The sequence below is a fragment of the Crocodylus porosus genome, unplaced genomic scaffold (genome assembly GCF_001723895.1).
Source record: "Crocodylus porosus isolate Cpor-Errol unplaced genomic scaffold, CroPor_comp1, whole genome shotgun sequence".
Lineage (NCBI taxonomy): Eukaryota > Metazoa > Chordata > Crocodylia > Crocodylidae > Crocodylus > Crocodylus porosus.
Window position 1 is genome coordinate 14,936,431 of NW_017728920.1, and position 18,831 is coordinate 14,955,261.

At 45.3% G+C, this 18,831-nt stretch overlaps 1 protein-coding gene across 2 annotated transcripts in view; it reads right to left on the minus strand.

Annotated features, from left to right (window-relative positions):
* PRKG1 (protein kinase, cGMP-dependent, type I) overlaps positions 1-18,831 on the minus strand; it is a 1,071,278-nt gene that overhangs the window by 939,965 nt on the left and 112,482 nt on the right. The window lies entirely within an intron of this gene.

Genomic DNA, 18,831 nt, shown 5'->3' on the forward strand with positions numbered 1-18,831 from the left:
AGGGGCTCCGCAGGCCCCCAGACTGCATTTTGGCCACCCCTGGTTTAGACTGAAAACAAAAAGTGTGGCTTAGCTGTAATTACTTAATAGCATTCCATAATATACTAGTTAATTTCTTAGAGAACATTCTCTAGTAATAATATTGTTAAGTGAAACACCACAATATAGCTATGGTCTTACTGTAGCAGAGGCTGGGGACAAGCCCCTGCTGTACTCCCGCGGACCCGGCAGAGCCGGAAGGAATCACCCTGAGTGAGGGGCGCTTCCCCGGTCCACCAGGGAAGAACATCCAGGGAAAACCTGAGAAACAGGCAAGTCCCAGGGGAATGAGTACAATTGACCTAAAGAGGGAACCAAGCAGTTTAAAAGAGGATGCCAAAGAAATGTAAAGCATTTGGCCTCCACCACAGCGGAGGCAACCCAACGAGATCAGAAGTTGTGAGGAGAAGAGATCCCAGCTGGCTGAACCCTAGTGAGTTGTCAACACCTGCATGAGCCACAAGTGAGGATTACCTGCACCTCCCAGAGAGATAAGTAAAAGTGGATGGTGGGGTAGTGTAGATCATCCCAACAAATCCCTAGAGCCAGGACAAAGTAGGAGATATCCCCATGGGACAGCTGTCAGGGACTGACTGGGAAAAGAGACAGAGTAAGGACCCTCAGAGAAGAGCACAGCCTAGAGGGAAACTAAGGAAGGCAGAGCAGGAAAAGAATTTGCACAGCACATGGGGGAGAAGTAAACCAAGGGCATGAACCAGATGGTAACAGCCTAACTGAGCTATCAAAATGGGGAAGAAACAAAAGTGATAATTTTTTTTTCTGAAGAAAAGAGAAACATTGGAGGCCAGGAATAAGAAATTCCCCTTTGATTTACTTTCCCTGTGTAAATGAAGGACAGCTGGAGAAGGATTTCCCAGGGGTTTGATTTATGATTAAACAGGGCTCTATATCCTGCAGCTGGGGTCTTCAAAGCAATTAAGTCCATAAGGCCTGAAGTAAGGCCGGGAAGTGACAGGAAAGAATTAAATAAGTTGATCCAGGGATAATTACAGAAATTGAATTCCACCAAGGAAGGGATATAGACAATGGCAGAGAGAGAAAGAGAGAGGAGAGAAGGCAGGTGCAAGGTAACCTGACTACCTGAGACAAGGAGAGATTCAGCCAGAGGAAGCAGATGTTGAGGAGCTGCAGATAAAAGAACTCAGCCAAATCCAAAAGGAGCCTTTACTAGGCATCCCCCACTCTAGGCCACTGGGGAGTATCTACCAACAGCCTGAGAGGAAAGAGGCAGGGTGTAGGGAAGGTGGAACCCTGCAGAAGACAGGTAATCTTGCTAGACTGACCACTACTCAGATTCATCCATCCTCTCAAATACAATTTTACCATCAAGCCATGGCAAGTGAGTGGCGAGGACAAGATGAAGGTCAGTGGAATTTCAGCATGGCAGTGGAATTAATAAAACTGCAATTTAGGAGCCACTCCAAATAAAATGCTAGTTCTACTAAACTCAATAGCAAAATTTTATGACTTCTAATACAACCAGGATTTCAAACTGTAGGGTTTTTTATCTGTTTCTATGGTACTTCAGAAGTGCTCTGATAGGGTTCGTATTCTATTATTCGATAGCACTCTGTTGCTCAGAACTATATTCTACTTTACAAATCTTTTTTGTCGTATAGATACAGTGTTTCCATTTTTTGCAAGTTGTGTAAAAACTGTATGCAGCATCAAAGGTGTTTGAACATCTTCCATTCCATTAAAAATTATATGCAGTGGATGGGGAGGGGAAGGAAGGCATGCATAGATACAGATGAGCAGCTACCACCTGTAGGAACACAGCTTGGTAATTCATGGAACGGCGCCCAGCAGGCAAGTCAAGGAAGGGCAAAGGGCACTGGGGGGTAAGAGGTGGGGAGGTGCAGATCAAGGTCCCCATGGTAAGGGAGGGAATAGGACAGAGGCAGGGGCAGGGGCTGAGGTGAATGGGGTCCTGGGGCCGGTCATGGGATGGAGCACAACTCATCCAGGGGCACAAGGAGGGCTGCTCGCAGCACTGTATGCACCCTACGGGAGGCATGGAGGGCACATGCCCCCTGGATTTGTGCACAGGGTGGAGGTGGGCTGCTGCTGCGGGCTGGGACTCTGCACCCTGCTGCCTTTGCCCCAGGAGTTGTGCAACACCATGTGCCTGCCATCCCCAGGCAGACAGGAGATGCAGTGTAGCCAGCATGTGGCTCTTGTGGCAAAGGCAGAGGGGTGCAGAGCCCCAGGCTACAATGGCAGCCTGCCTCCACCCCATACACAAATCCAGAGGGCACATCTCCGCCCATGCTTCCCTAAGTGGTGTGCAGAGTGGTAGGACCCACCCCACCCCACCCTGGCACCCCTGGATGAGCTGTGGGTCCATCTCATAACACAACCTGGCCCCAGCCCTGGCCCCAGGACCACTCCAGCCCCCATTCCATTCCCTTCCTCAACATAGGCGCCTCGATCTGCCCCCCTCACCCCTTCCCTTTCACAGACTTATCTGCTAAGCTGTGTGTGTGCGTGTGCATGTGTGTGTGTGCGCGCCTGCCCCTCATTCCCAAGCCACAGCCCCCCCAGCCCTGCTGCTGCCCCTCATTCCTGGCCCATCGTACACCACATCATGCCAGGGAATGTAAAACCCCTCCACCCCAGGCTCCAAACTTCCCCTACACACACACGCAGCCCCCCACACCTTCACAAATTCTTCCCCACCACACCCCCCCAACCATACAAAGTACCTGCATAATTTTGTATAACTTTGAGGTTTTCCTGTGCATAATTTTGAGTTTTTAGCTGTGTGATTAAAATCGCAATTAATTGTGACTATTTTTTTTAATCACGCAACTAATTGCGATCAAAATTTTTAATAGTTTGATAGCCCTAGTAAGTTCCAATTATAAACTGCATAATATGGTGTCATTGTTACAGCAAGCAGAAAGCCTATTCCTTGCATTATATTGCTTCTGCACAACAGAATAAACATGATCAAACATGGTATTTATAGGAAACAAAGGACCTTACAATATGCCTCAGATTAGAAAAGCACTACTGGAGCCAAACACTTGTGCTGCCCCAGTGAGCATGGAATTTGGCCTCAAAGGCCACATCCAGATGAGCACAGCTGTTTGTTTTTCTGGGGACAAGTAGCAGCAGCACACCTTGTGCCACCGCTACTTGTCCCTGGGGAATGCCCGTGCCATGTGCACTCCCGCGCACAGGCAGTTACCCTGGTAGGGTAAGGGAGGCTTGGGCCAGCAACTATGCTGACCCCAGCAGCCTTATATGAGGTCCTGGGAACCTCACGAAGCTGCAGCTGTGACACTCCTGCAGCTGGGAGCCTAGCCTGCAGGTGGAGTATAGCTCTGGCCAGCCAGGCTCCAGTTTTGGGTGGCACATGCTGCCATCACCTGCACCACCCTGCTTTTTTTGCCACAGATTTTTTTTCACCCCAGGATCTCCCAGGGTCAAAAAGCCTCCCACTTTTCAAGGTAGCACATCTGTGCTCGTCTGAACACAGCCAAAAAATTCAAAAGCATTTGATCTATTTAGATGCATTTCCTTAAGCATCATCAACCCTGGTGTTTTTATTAAAAACCTTGTGATAGGTAGTATTTTCCTTAACAACAAAGAGTCCTGCAGTTCTTGGGTCCTACAATTACCCCTAGCCTCCGAACTTGTTGTATACCAAAAAGTCCTACAGATGTATAGAAAAACTTGGAGCATAAAGACTCAAAAATCAGAAAGGACATAAAAATAACTCATATATGGTTATTTTTTAAGTCACATTGTGCAGGACTAAATGGTTGTTGCTTATTGATTTTTGGACACTAAGGGTTGCCAGTGCCATTATGTGAAACTTTAAAAACAAACCAAAACTGGGACTTCTAAACCCTTTCTGATGACTTACTGCAATGCATAGAGACATCAAACACAATTACTTATACCACTTGAGCTAAAAGCACTAAATAAAATGTTGGTGCTGCAAGGAACCATCCTAGTACCCAGTAAAGTTAGTGAGAGTATAGTTCAAACCAATAACACAATCTGAAGCTCAAATCAGTGTTAGAAAATCAAAAGTACTAATGTCAGGCTCTGGAAGCACTAAACCTCAAATGGACTCCCACTAGTGCTTTAAAGGGCCGATGAATGTTTGAAAGTCTAGAAATTCTATCTTGATCTGTGCTTGAGAACTACAGTCCATGAATAGAAATGTGGTAGATATAGTCTTGTTAGAGACTGGTCTATTTTTCTCAAAACACAAATAATTCAATTCAATTCAATTCAATTCAATAGAAGTAATTCATACATAGTAATAGGTGAGTATACCTAAGCTGTTTGAAGTCTGTGGGATCCAGAGTTATTGAATGTAACTACAAGCATCATTGCTATAACCATCACACTCATATTGAACGTAACAGACACACAACAGAGAAAGTAGGCAGTCCATGAAGAAAAAAGCTGATTTAGAATTCTACCTAGGTAACATCATGATCTAGATTCATTAAAAATGAGCATGTTAGCTCCTTAGGTTAAGAAAAACAAGCCACAAAATGGCCTGATATTTTTCCCCAAGTGGTACCAAACTTAGGCATCAGGAACTGGTGAAAAAACAGATCTAAGGATATTCTTAGTCATTTCAATTTGTCCTCCTGGACTGGTATGTCCAGGAGAACCATTTCATAGACATTACTGCTCATCTGCTGCATCTTCAAAAGAGTTGAACCACTTTGAACAGTATTATACGAAAAAAGATGGCATATTTTCTGAAGTCTTTGCCTCTATCTTGAAGGGAACTAGAAAATAGATTTTTAGTTTTGATTCTGGGTGGGATCAGAACATGAATGGTAAGATTCTAGTCTCTAGAATCACCAAGAGAAAAAAAAAGACTGGCTAGTTTCTAAATATGATAAAACTGTCTTAGGAAGCCTCTTGTATAAAATTACTCTAAGTTTCTGCTGCTGCTTTTACTAAAAGAAATCACTATCTTTAACCAGATAGTTCATTTTCTTATACAAAGCAGCGAGTTTGTAAAATAAGTTTCTTTTGTTAAATCAAAGTCCATTACCTCTGAGCTGAGAATGTAACCGTTGGTTTTTAGTGCCCTGTCTGTGTTGTTTTTTTAAGACGTAGCCTTGTAGTTTGCTATTTAATAAATAATCAAATCTAAACTTCTAATCTCCAAGTACTTAATTGCAATTACTCAGTAAGTATAATGTTTTATCAGGAAATAAAAATTAGGAGTTTACATAAGCCTATTATTCAACACTGAAAGCTAGGTGCATTAATTTAATGTTTATATAATCTAGTATGGGTGCGTTCAGACAAGCACACATGTGCCTGTTGCAGCATCTTAAAGCAGTTTGAGACATAGCAAAAGGCATGCTGGGAACAAAAGAAAAAAATGTTCCCCATGCTGCATATTTGCAGTGCGGACTCTAAACTGAGACCGGAAAATCCCAGCATCAAAAAAAAAGTAAGAAAAAACCTCACTGAAAACCAGTCATTTTGTGGCTGTTTTTTTTTTTTTTTTTTAACCTTAGGAGCTAACATGCTCATTTTTAACGAAGCAAGATCATGACTCGCGTAGGCTGAGTCCCAGCCAGAGTGTCTCTATTCCCCTGCTGCCGCAGCAATCTGCCTCAGAGTCCTAGGACAAATAGGAGCGGGGCAAGGCTACATCAGTGACCCAGACTCAGGCACCAACCCCAGGAGGTAGGGACATGGGGGTGGGAGGCTAGGGGGAGGCAATTGCTCAGAAGGGGCAAGTGCCTCCTCCACCCCGCCTATGGTGCACAGCCCATCTGCAGCAGCAGTGGCTGTCAGGGGCTCAGGACCCACTGCTGGCAGAGCTCCCCCATGCCACAGCACAGCCTCAGCTGCCTCAGACCCAGAATCACCTATACCACATAGCATGGGCCCAGCCCAGCCCAGGGGTGTGGCCTTCAGGCAGGACTGGGCTGCTCTTGCTGTCACCCAGGATCCCAGCACCACACACACAGGCTGCACAGCAGGCTGGGGCAGGCCAGGTCCTGCCTCCATGGAGCTGGCCTGGCCCGATGATGCATGGGGCTCTTGGAGGCAGGACCCGGCCCAGCCTGACATGCAGCCCCTGAATGCGGTGCCGGGACTCTGAGTGACAGCAAGAGTGGCCCTATCCTGCCCAAGGGTGGATGCCCCCAGGCTGGTCCAGGCCTGTGTTATGTGGCACAGGCTGTGCTGGGTCTCAGGCGGCCAGGGCTGCATGATGCCTTGGGGGGGCTGTGCCAGCAGCAGGCTCTGAGTGCCTGACACCTTCTACAGAGGGGACTACACCTTCTAAACCTTCTACAGAGGGGGCTGTGCACCACGTGGAGGATCCACCCCTCCCTAGCAGTTTCCCCCACCCCCACACAGTCCCCGCCACCCAGAGTCCACCCCCACCTCCATAGTCCCCCAACCCACAAAACCCCTACCCCAGACCACTCCCACAAAAGCCTTACCCACATACCCAGCCACAAATCCCCCCACAAGCCCCATGCCCTGCCCCATAAACCTCACTCCCACAAACTCCAAACCCAACCCCCACCCTTCTTCCCCTCAACGAAACCCCACATCCCCACCTACAAGTCTCACACCCTGTGTGCCCAGCCAGCTGCACACTACTGTGCAGTCCCATACCCACACTTGTGCTGAGTCATGCAGTTCCAACCTGGAGGGCCTCCTGGTCCCAGGAACCACTTGGGTGTGTGATGACCTGGAGGGAGAGGTGGAGGTAGCAGCAGGTGTGTGTGTGAAAGAGAGAAAGGGGAAGGGGAGGGAGCACTCTGGGTAGGAGAGGCTGCCAGAGTCAGGCTTACAGCCACCTTGGTCCCCTAGAGCAGCCTGTGCAAGGGAGGACTGGCCTGGAAGGGAAGTGGCTTGTCCAGCCCAGTCCCTGAGCCACAGTCAAGGGCTTCCCAGGAACAGCATAGGGATCACTGGGGCCTGGGCACAGGTGTGAGAGCAGAACAGCAAGGGCTGATATTGCTCAGAGCCACAAAGCAGCGGGTGGAACAGCTGCAGATGAACTCATGTCTGGGTGCTGGGATGGAGCTGCTGCCAGGAGAGAGATAGTGGGGGGCAGGCAAGGGCTGCACGTTAAGAGTGAGGGGCAAGAACAGGGGCAGGGCACTTGCATCCTGGTGCTGTTCAGCATCCCACATCCTGGTGAGTGAAGAGGGCAGAGTCAGCTCTGATTTTTCTATGATAAAAAAATCAAAAGCAAATGCCAAAGTGTATAGATATTTAGAATTCATTTATTATGATGATAGAGGCACTGGTAAGCTTTCAAATTGCTTTAAAATTTAAATGTATCAATAAAACATTGCCCAACTGATCTCTCCATATTTCATAAAATTTCATAGACATTAGGGCTGGAAGGGACCTTGGAAGATCATCAAGTCCAGCCCCCTGCCCAAGGGGCAGGAAGTCAGCTGGGGTCGTAAGAACCCAGCAAGATAAGCATCCAAATTTCTCTTGAAGGTGTTCAATGTAGGTGCTTGAACCACCTCTGATGGCAGGCTGTTCCAGACCTTGGGGGCTCAGACAGTAAAGAAATTCTTCCTTATGTCCAGCCTGAAACAGTCTTGCAGGAATTTATAACCGTTCGACCTCATCATCCCTTGGGGCGCTCTGGTGAACAAACGTTCCCCCAGATCCTGGTGGACACCCCTGATAAACTTATAGGTGGCCATCAGATTACCCCTGAGCCTGCGCTTCTGCAGGCTAAAGAGCCCCATGGCTCTCAGCCTGTCATCGTAAGGTCTGTTTTTCTGACCTCTGATCATGCGCGTGGCTCTTCTCTGGACTCTCTCAAGCTTCTCCACATCCTTTTTGAATTGTGGAGCCCAAAACTGGACGCAGTACTCCAGCTGCGGCCTCACCAAGGCTGAGTACAAGGGGAGAATGACATCCTGGGATTTGCTTGAGAAGCATCTATGGATGCAAGCCAGTGTTTTGGTTGCTTTACTAGCCGCGGCATTGCATTGCAGGCTCATGTTCATCTTGTGGTCAATGATGACCCCCAGGTCTCCTTCTTCCATAGTGCTAGCCAGCGTAGCACTGCCAAGCCTATAAGGATGCTGCAAGTTTTTCCTCCCAAGGTGGAGAACCTTGCATTTTTCAGTATTAAACACCATCGAGTTCTCATCTGCCCATTTGCTGAGCCTGTCCAGGTCAGACTGGATTGTCCTCCTGTCTTCAGGTGTGGATGCTTTGCCCCAGAGTTTGGTGTCATCGGTGAACTTTGCAAACTTGGGGCGTTCATTTTAATCACAGGAAAACATGAATTTGGGGTATTTAAATGAGAGAGTTTGGGTTTACTAGAGAATTTGCAATTTTTAAAACAGAGAATGTCAGGATCTCTGTTGGTGAGACAAGTGATGAGACCCAGGCAAGGGAGACTGCCCAGGGCCAGCACCGGGGACCCAGCTGGAGGACAGACAAAGTGGATGACCTTGCCATTTGAGACCAAAAGGACATATTTTGACAGTTCAAAGCGGGCCACCACAATGAGCACAACTTCTGAGCAATAGTTGTCCAGACAGCATAGTGAGGGCACCAGATGACATGACAGCAGTTCCGCATGAAGGCCACCCGTGCAGACACAGCAAGCACAGGAGGCTCTACTGCAGTGCCCATACCACAACCCAGGTGGTCAGGTGGTCCCCGTCTGGGTCTGGAAGGCATGCAGCCACAGGGCCACAGGTCCAAGGGGGCGGATACTGTTGCAGGTGGCAGCAGGTCACAGCCAGGCAGCAACCTGCACTGCCAGACTGCTGGGTAGAGGGTGCAGGGGCCACTCTAGGTTAGGGCTGCTTCAGCAGTCCAGCTGGTACAAGGGGCTAGTGTCCCCAAATACCGACTGGCTGTGCTTCAGAAGCTCCTGAAGGCAAGCAGCCCTGAGCTGCTCACCAGGACAGCTTTTTATACTGCTGGGGTCAGCACAAATGCTGGCTCCAGTCTCTAGTTCCCCCAGCTGAAGATCTCGGAGGTGCTGTACAGGGTCAATTGGCCCCAAGTGGCACAATTTTCCCTACACCAAAGTGCATATTCAGGCACATGTGCTGAGGCACACATCTCTGGCACAAGTTTGTTCCCTTGCTATTTAAGCTACAGCAAATGCACATGCCTGCATGTATGAATGCGCCCTTTAAGTGCAAATTGCAACTGGCTCTTCTGGCTACCATTCTGTTCAAATTGCATATCACACTGCATGCCCCTTGATTACTGTCTCCATACAAATTAGAAACTTTTAATTTGTAAACCTTAGTCTGCTACAGCAAAGACAAAACAAAGCAAATAAAACAATTTAATACTGAACTTAGGTTACTGGTAAGTTACAAGAACTAGTTTAGTCAGCCATCATGGAACACTTTTTCTTCCAATGTGCAGATAAAAAGTAACAAACCTGTTTTTAAAGATGACTCCCATTCCTACATCTATTTCGACAGAAGATTAAACATACTGTTGTTCTTCTAGAAATAATTCATAAAACTTTGTACTAGTAATTGAAAGAAACTACAACAGATAAACTAAGAGCCAATATCTTTGTAAGTGATATAAGCTGGTACCAGAGCAAAGGCTGCTTACATAAATTCAAGGAGAATTCTGCTGAGTTTGTTTTCCTGGTAGAAGATCTTACCCAGAACTGCCCAGTGTACGGTGAGAGATCCACCACCCCACCACGTATTCTATGCCAGAGCTACAGCTGCTGCCACCAACATGCTTTTCATGCTGGGTGGCAGCTGTGGCTCCGACAGAGCACAGTGGCAACAGCTGTAGCTCTAGGTCCAGCACAAGACACAGGGCATGAAGCACACAGTGGCAGCAGGGCCAGCAGTCAAGGTGCTGGGACCACAGAGATGGTTATGGGTGAAGTGCCTGGAAAGTGACTCATTTGTCCTCCCACTGCTGATCCTCAAGTCTACTGGGACCCAAGGGCCATTCTGCAGCAGGTCACTCCCCTCTAGCTACATCCTCCAACTACTGGTAGCCCTTCAGTAGCCCAGATACAACAGCTCCCTGACCACATACAATCTGCAGGCTATATATTCAAGACTCCTGACCTAACCTATATCTCATATTGCTTAGTGTTGATTTTGCTCCAAATAAACACTTTTTTTATTGATGAAATAGAAGCCATATACAACAAAAGGATATTTATTGCCATCATTTAAGGACTTTGTACAGAAAAGATGCAGAGCTGTAGAAGTCATATGTCATTTACTTGGATTTTAAGAAGGCCTTTGATACAGTATCTCATCCTATTCTCTTAAATAAACTGAGTGGTTGTGACATAGATGATGTAGATAATAACACAGTCAAGTGGGTGGCAAATTGGCTTAGGGGTCACACCCAGACAGTTGTGGTGGACGGGTGGGTATCAACCTGGAAAGATGTGGGCAGTGGAGTCCTACAAGGCTCAGTCCTTGGGCCTGTACTTTTCAATGTCTTCATCAGTGACCTGGGTGAGGGTGTGGAAATCACTCTGTCCAAATTCGCAGATGATACCAAATAATGGGGTAAAGTTAACACACTAGAGGGTAGGGAACGAATCCAGGTGGATCTGAACAGGTTGGAAAAGTGGGCAGAATAGAATAGGATGTAGTTCAACAAAGATAAGTGCAAAGTGCTGCACCTACAGAGAAGGAAGCACCAGCACACTTACAGGCTGGGGAATGACCTCAGCAGCACAGCACTGGAAACAGATCTCAGAGTTATTGGTGACACCAAGATGAACATGAGTCAACAATGTGACAAAGCAATCAATAAAGCTAACCGCACTTCATCATGCATTAGCAGGTACATGACAAACAGGTCCAGGGATTGATACTTCCCTTCCATGAGGCATTGGTCAGGCTACAGTTGGAGTACTGCATCCAGTTTTGGGCGCTGCACTTCAAGGGGGATGTGGACAACCTCAAGAAGGTTCAGAGGAGGGTCACTCGTATGGTTAGGGGCCTGCAGGCAAAGCCCTACGAGGAGAGATTGAGGGACCTGGATCTTTCCAGCTTTCGCAAGAGACGGCTGAGAGGTGATCTTGTGGCCGCCTACAAATTCACTGGGAGGGGTCGGAGGGCAGCAAGGAATAGGAGATGCCCTGTTTACCACGGCACCCCTTAGAGTAACTAAGAACAAAGGCCACAAACTGATGGACAGCAAATTTAGGTTAGACATCAGGAAGAACTTTTTTATGGCAAGGGTTGCCATAACCTGGTATGGGCTTCCAAGGGAGGTGGTGCTCTCCCCTCTGTTGGAGGTCTTTAGCAGGGCTGTGCGAAGCTTTGGTCACTGATTCAAGTCAGCAGCCAAATCTCTAAATCCAAATCAAATCAGGAGACCCTTTAATCTCTCTGAATTGAATCAGAACCCTTCAAATCGATTCGGAGAGATTCTATAATTCGGACATAGACACAGCTTTAAATGTTTTTTCTACATACCTCAAGGTACCAGGAAGCTCATGAATGCTGTGATGGTGGGGTGGGTGGAGCATCTCACGGGAGTGTGGGGGGATCCCCAGCATGTTCAGCAGCAGAGCCGGAATGGGCCGGAAGCACTTCCGGTCCACTTCCAGGTCCACTGGGAAGCACACTGGGGACCCCCCAGCGCCTCCCTGGCTTGGCAACTGGTGCCTCCTGAGTCTGGGGGGGCACGTGGGGTGCCCCCATGGCTGATCATTGAGCCAGGGAGGTGCAGGGGGGGAGGTCCCAGGCACACTCAGCAGCAGACCTGGAAGTGGAACAGAAGTACTTCTGGTCCACTCCTGGGCTCACTGCCAAGCACGTGGGGTCTCCCCCATGCTCCTGTGGGACACTCCATCCACCCCAGCATTGCAGCAGTCACGACTCATGCCTGGCACAGCAAGGTATGTAAAAAAAACATTTAAAGCTCTGTCTATGGCCAAATTGCTGATTTTCCAAATCAGCATCAAATCTTCAGATTCTGATTCAGCCAAATCGAATCAGGGACAGTGATCCAAATCAATGAATCAAATCACTGTGCCCAATTTGGGCTGAATCCAAATCAGAATCAAATACAGCCCCTTTTCGCACACCGCTAGTCTTTAAGAGGAGGCTAGACATGCACCTGGCTAGGGTCATCTAACCCCAGAGATCTTTCCTGCCCAGGGCAGGGAGTCGGGCTCAATGATCTACTGAGGTCCATTCTGACCCAAACATTTATGCATCTATGAATCTATACATTTCTATAGGTTAGAGACATAGGAACTTGGCTTCTGCCCATACCCAAGTTACTGAGTTAATCAGTTTGTAACATCATACACTATTTTGACAAATAACAGGCAGCATTTGCTGTGGCTGAGAACTCTAAGACAACAAGTGCATTATAACAATTTACCCAATTCTTTAGAGCCAATATCTATTGTAAAAGGGTATGACAATTATTTTAAGATGTATACACTCTCCAGATTTGCTGAAGTAATAGCATATATTCTTATCCTTATGAGGAACCTCTCCACAGACACTATTTTCATATGCTTGGAAGTGAACTAGGCTTCAAATAATCAAACTGAATATACCTACTCTTCAGGAATGTCTATGTACAAAGCTAGGTGATGATTTGATACTTGGTCCTACTTGGTATTATTCTATATTCAATAAGGCGCAGATGACAGGAAAGGAGAATTTTAAAGAATAGCATTCAGAACAAAGATCCCATCAGAAGATCCTGTAAACAAATCAAACTGGGTCAGCATTTTGAGATCCTTGTGTGAAAAACACTAGATAACTGCAGAATATTTTTTGCTTCATTAAATGGGATCACCTACAGTAACAGTTGTGGGGGCAGAGTAGGGAAAGGAAGCTACATATCTCCTATCCATACATATCTATTTCTAATACATTTTCTTATGAAAAAGGAATATTATAATGCATATATGGCTGGGTTGGAAAAATGCATTTTATACTTTTTTGCTAATCACGCTAAATTAAAAATTAATTCTCAGTCTGGAAAAGCTTCACAACACAGATGGGTCTCAGTCACCCTCAGGGCGTGATTTATCTTTTAAGAAAAGTGTAAAAAGAAGTTATGCAACCAAACAACTGTTTTAACTTCCCAGAATTCCTTTGGAGTGGCTCCATAAGTACTCATTCTCTAATAATAACTACAGAAAAAGCAAAGTACCACAACCACATTATCTTGTAATCATATAAAGCCTAAAAGGTAAATGACAACATACATATGAAGCAGTAGATAGGGTTATATTATAAAAAGCTGTAGAACACAAAAAAATGTCTATTTGCTCATAACAAACATGAATTTGCACAATACTCATTGTTTGCAGAGGCAGTTCCCTTTTATTGTCAAGATGTACACAGAGTAAAAGTGTTGTTAAGTCCATAAAATGATCTTGCAAATATGGTATCAAGAGATTCAATATTTCTTGCCTCTTACCAAATCCTCTACCACAAATAAAGAAAAACAGCTAGAGTCTATGATATAATCTACTGAATTTCTATGCCATCCAGTCCCCTTAAAATAAGCAGAGGTTCTCAATATCATACGAAGAGGGAATCTCCTTCTTGTAGAAGGAATCTCCATTAGCACCGAGTTGGCAGAAGCAGCAATGTCCCCTTCCAGGGGACATAAAGAGAAGACATACCAAAGGTGCACAGAATGATATCCAGATAGAAATTAGTTTTGCTATGCCCGATCCCCTGGAGCCAGGTGGCCCTGACACAGAGAACAATAAGTAACTTTCCTTAGACCACTACCACTCACTGGCTAGAGACAGACATTCAAAAAGCCTGAGCCTGAATTTATTCAGTCTTTGCAGGTTAGTCTAACCTGGCTGGGCTGAACCTGTTTGTAACCACAGACTTCCCCTCTGGACTGAAAAAATTCAGGCACATGCCTGCAGTGGCTCAGGCTAGCAGTCAGGGGGCACTAGAGCAACCCTCTCTCTTTTCCACAGTGCTGAGCTGAGGGGTGCATGGCCAGGCCCCGGCAAGACACTATGATCAGGGAGGGGTTCCTCCCCTCCTGAGCAGCTCAGCAGGGAATGTTTATCACCCATAACTCAGTATTTATCATCCCATTAAGAAAAGAAAGCCTCTCTTGATTAGTTCAATATCTTCTTAAACAGCTTTTCCAAGGAAGGATATTACCTGCTACCTGCTGATTAGCTCCAAAAAGCCTGTCTGCCTTTGTCTTCTCTCACAGCATGGAGACTATATGTAGCCAGCATATAGTCTGCTACCTAATGTTGACAGGCATCTGTCGAAAGCAGAGGGGCAGGGGGAATAATCCCTGCTCAGCAGGAAGAAGCCAGTCAGATGCCTGAAGTCTCTATTGGAGCACCAGCCAGGGCGCAGAGGAAAGGGGCCAGCTCTGCTGTGGAGCAAAGAGCCCAGTCCAGAGAGCATGCCAGGATGCTGGGGGAGACTGGTTTATCTTAAACCAGCAGGAGGTCTGGGACAGACATTGCATAAACCAGTTTGACCCAAATCAGTTAATACTACATTCAACTAGGTTTATCTCAAACCAGTTTCACCCATTTTCAAACTGGTTTACGTGCACTAAACATCTCTTCTGTTACAGGTTTAAACCAGTTTCTGATCACATAAACCAGCGTACACGTAATGTCTGTCCCTAGCCACTATGTCTGAGTGGAGAGTCACAACACAACAGCTTCTAACTAATTGCACAACACACAATGGGAGATTATGAAGTCAAATTAGCTTCCTGTCTCAAGTTTCATTACCAGCATTAGAGATGCTGCAGCTGAACCTTATTGTAATGATTCTAATGATGGATCTGAAAAAAGTGCAATATGCCCTCTACTATTACCGCCACAGTACTGTGCCACCAAAGTAATAAAGGATTCAGAATACATAAGGACACAAGAACTATTTATTATGAACATGTCATATTATACAATATCCTATCTCCTTCCCTTCCCTGTATATTATTTGCACACTATTATCTAGGCCAGATCCATTCAATTTCTGAGTGGTAGGAGCTACCAATCCTCTAGGTGAGGGGTTTTCAACTTTCTTTAATAAGTGTTCACAGACGGGCACAGCTACCCTCACCCTGACCCTGCCACTGGGAGATGGCAGTGCTCCATCCCCACCCACCCACGCATACCCCTTAGCGCCTTCCCACATTCCTCCAGTTGATAACCCCTGCTCTAGGTATATGCAGCATGCCTTTGCCATGCGGCACAGGTTTCCCCATTGTGCTGCACCACACAGGCCCCACCATGCTGCAGGCACCCCGGGACACCTTGCACAGCTCTGAGGGGCTGGGAACGACAGGCAGAAGCTGTGGGAGGGAAGGGCAGTCAGGATACTCCAGCAGCAGCTGCAGACAGTGATGAGGGGAATCAGGGTCCAGACTGGGAGCCCAAGGGCTGTTAACCCTTTGTTAACTCAGAGCCACAGGCAGCCAGTTGGAAAGCCTTGATCTAGGTGTTATAAGATTGATCTTAAACCTATTTAGTTTTTAGCAGAAATCTGAAAATTCTCTCTTCCTTGGATTATTACAGCCCTATCTTCAGATCCCACCTGCTTGTCAGAACCCATACTATTCAAATACCTTAGAATAGTAGAAACTATTCCATTTATAAAGGTTTACTTAGAATCAGTTTACATTTATTCATCTGCATATTTTTTGACAGTGCTACTACCACTGTTCAGGAAATTTTACACTAAAGAAGTAACTGGAGTGGTGTGCTGTTACACACCTAACTACTGGAGTGGTGTGCTGTTACACCTTTCTAGCTCTGTGGCAATCAAAATTCCTACTACCCTCAGATTTTTTCACACAGAATCTTTTCAAAGGTGTTACAACCTGCTAATAAAAATGATTATTGTAATGTTTGTCCATTAAAGAGCTGGTAACATTTTCTAGAAAATATTGATTTCACCAGCAAATATTGAAAATGTATAACATAACAATTACACTTCATCAAGAAAGTTTCTCAAATCTTAGATAGAATTTCTGAGAGAGGGGGGAAAAAAGTCACCATCCCCAAAAGAGACAGTGAAGGTAATTATCTGGACTCTAAGAGACCCAGATTCAAATCCTTGATCAGATGGGAACTGTAACTATCAAGGTAATTGAAAGGGACGCAAAGTAGGATGAATGCTAACAGTTCCTTTGAAAAAGAGCCCAGACAGAACTATACCAAAGATAACTTGAAGATTGAGTTTGACAGAGCACAAAGTGATCTGAAAACTGGGTCCACTGCAAGGATAAAATTATGTTCGAATACCTGAAGCATCTTGATTCACGTGCTTGGACCGAACTTGCCCAGTTCTACACTTCACAAGGGAAGTGTCCCTAAATTGTAGCACCAAAGATCATCACTGTCAAAACCAGAGAAAGACCCATATCATGTACAAATGATTTTATATTATTGCTTAATGTTTGCTACAAGGTTTCAGAAAGTTTGATTTACAACAGATCATGGCAACAGAAGACAACTTTCTAATCATGGAGCAAAACAGCTTCATCATGATTGCAGCACTTGTAAACAAGTGCGTACATCAACATTGGCCATTAACAATGTCTTTAAAAAGTTGAAATTACCAGGAAAAAAAAAAGTGTGGTATTCCTTGATCTCACTTCTGTCTAGGACACAGTGGTATGCTATTGAAAATCTAGAATGTCTCACAGTTGATGTGTTTACATTGAAGACCTCTATGCAGCCACTATTTCAGAGCCCATGTATACAATCCTACATGTCTAGAAAACTAACCTAATTCTAGGTTCCATACTGGAACCAAGCCTCAACTTGTACATCAGTTATTTGCCAGAAACACCATCTTGTAGATTGTGCACTGATGATCTGCTTGGGCACTCAATCCCAGCCTTCTCTGACCTCAAGGCTCTCCTGAACTCTCATCTGGCAGAATCAACTCACTGACACTTACAGTTGAAAGCTACAGAAATCTATTTTCTGCATTTTCCACCTTCAAAAGGTCTCTTCAATTTAGAAGCTGAATTTCTCCCTCAACAAACACCCATTGAAACAATTCATATTTGGTCCATCTCAGCACTACTCTTGATAGGTCTTAGAGAAGACCATAAGAGAAAATTGACGGCCAGAAGCAAAGACCTTTGGCAAGTTTGCCAGGTCTACATGGGGATCTAACACGTACATTTTCTTCTTTCTAATGATCACAAGCGGAATACTGTTGCTTCCACCAAGACTTGCTCTTCTTACACTCAGCTGGTCATAGTGAAACTCATTGTGGCCCACATTCTAACATGGACTCTACCCAGTGCTCCACCCTGGCTGCTGGCACTGAACAACAGCCTGCTGCACTTTTGCTGTGAAGACAATTCAACAAACAGGGCAGCAAACTGTAATCTGACATCCCACTGTACTTAGATTTTTTTTACTCTTCAGTCAGCCGCAAATTCGAACATCTCCTATAGTTAGCTTTGGCATACTGTGCCTTCTCAATAGCATTCATCTGGAAGAAAGAGTAGGCCCTGTCACTGATGACTAGCCACATTCTTCAAGAAAAAGAAACCTAACATTTATTAACTATATTTTTCATCTTGAGCCCTCTCAAGTTGTCAAGACCAGAGCTCTATCAGCAGCAATAAGGGCTTGGGGGGGAAATCTAAACTGTAGATATGAATCATAGAGGACAGTCCTCTAATCACACTGGAAGTGGGTCCAAACATGCCTAATTCTGTTTCTGAAAATGTAGTGGTATGACTTGGCCAGGTGTGTAAATTATGATGATGGTCAATTATGATGATTTTTTTTTTCATAAATGACTTGAAAGGCCTTGGTTATTTCCTGATCCAGCAGAACATCAGGAAATTTGGAAAAAAAAAAACCTATCAAAGGATGGGAAAATTAACCCCCAGCTAGCAATAACCCCATTATTTTGAATGCTGTCCTGTAAGACATTTTGATACATGAACACTTCACCACAAGCTATGCATGTGGTATAAAGCCAAGATTTGATCACAGGAAGGCTGATGTTTTATAGACAATCCTGCAAGCATAATTTAGTTTTGTTTCACAAGACATTCAAACTTCCTTTGCAGTTTTCTCTACAGTCTTTGTTTATTTGGGGAACCACAACTTTTTATCTCAAATAGAACAACTGAGTCTTCAGGATAAAAGACTGCAAAATGGTTTGAGAGTTGATGAGAGAATGCTAATTTGTTCCTAGTTCTGGACAACACATGTTTATGAAGTACCTGCCAAGATGGTTGATGGGAAGATAATAACACTTGTTAAACAGAAGGTGCAACAGATGTTCTTGTATAGGAGGAGCAGAGGTATGGCACCATGAGGAATCAAAGTTTGTGTTCCCCTGTGCCTGATATCCAGCAAACAATGGTGATATATATTATATTCCTTAGTTTCTGGGTGTTGTATAAAATATTGTGGTATTTAGCGTCACCATATTTCATTCCCTGGGCCCCACCCCCTCCTGCAAGCAGAGTAATAAATCTAGAAAAAGAATAGAGAAAAGTGACAGAAATATTTAGTATTCCCTAAAAATTTCTTTAATGAAAAACTGCTTTGCTGCAGGACAATATAAACTGCAAAAAAAAATTATGCTTTCTCCAGAACGAGCAGATGATCTTACTCTGCCAGTGTAATCTGTGACTATGAAGTGAAGTTAGAGGCAACTGACAGAAAACTAATTTTAAAAGTTGAATCGCCCCCAAAGTATTGGAGAATGATTATATAGCAATGGTAGTTTCATAGTAGCTAGAGTCGGAAGGGACCTAGGTAGATCATCTAGTCCGACCCCCTGCCTTGGCAGGAAAGAGCACCGGGGTCAGATG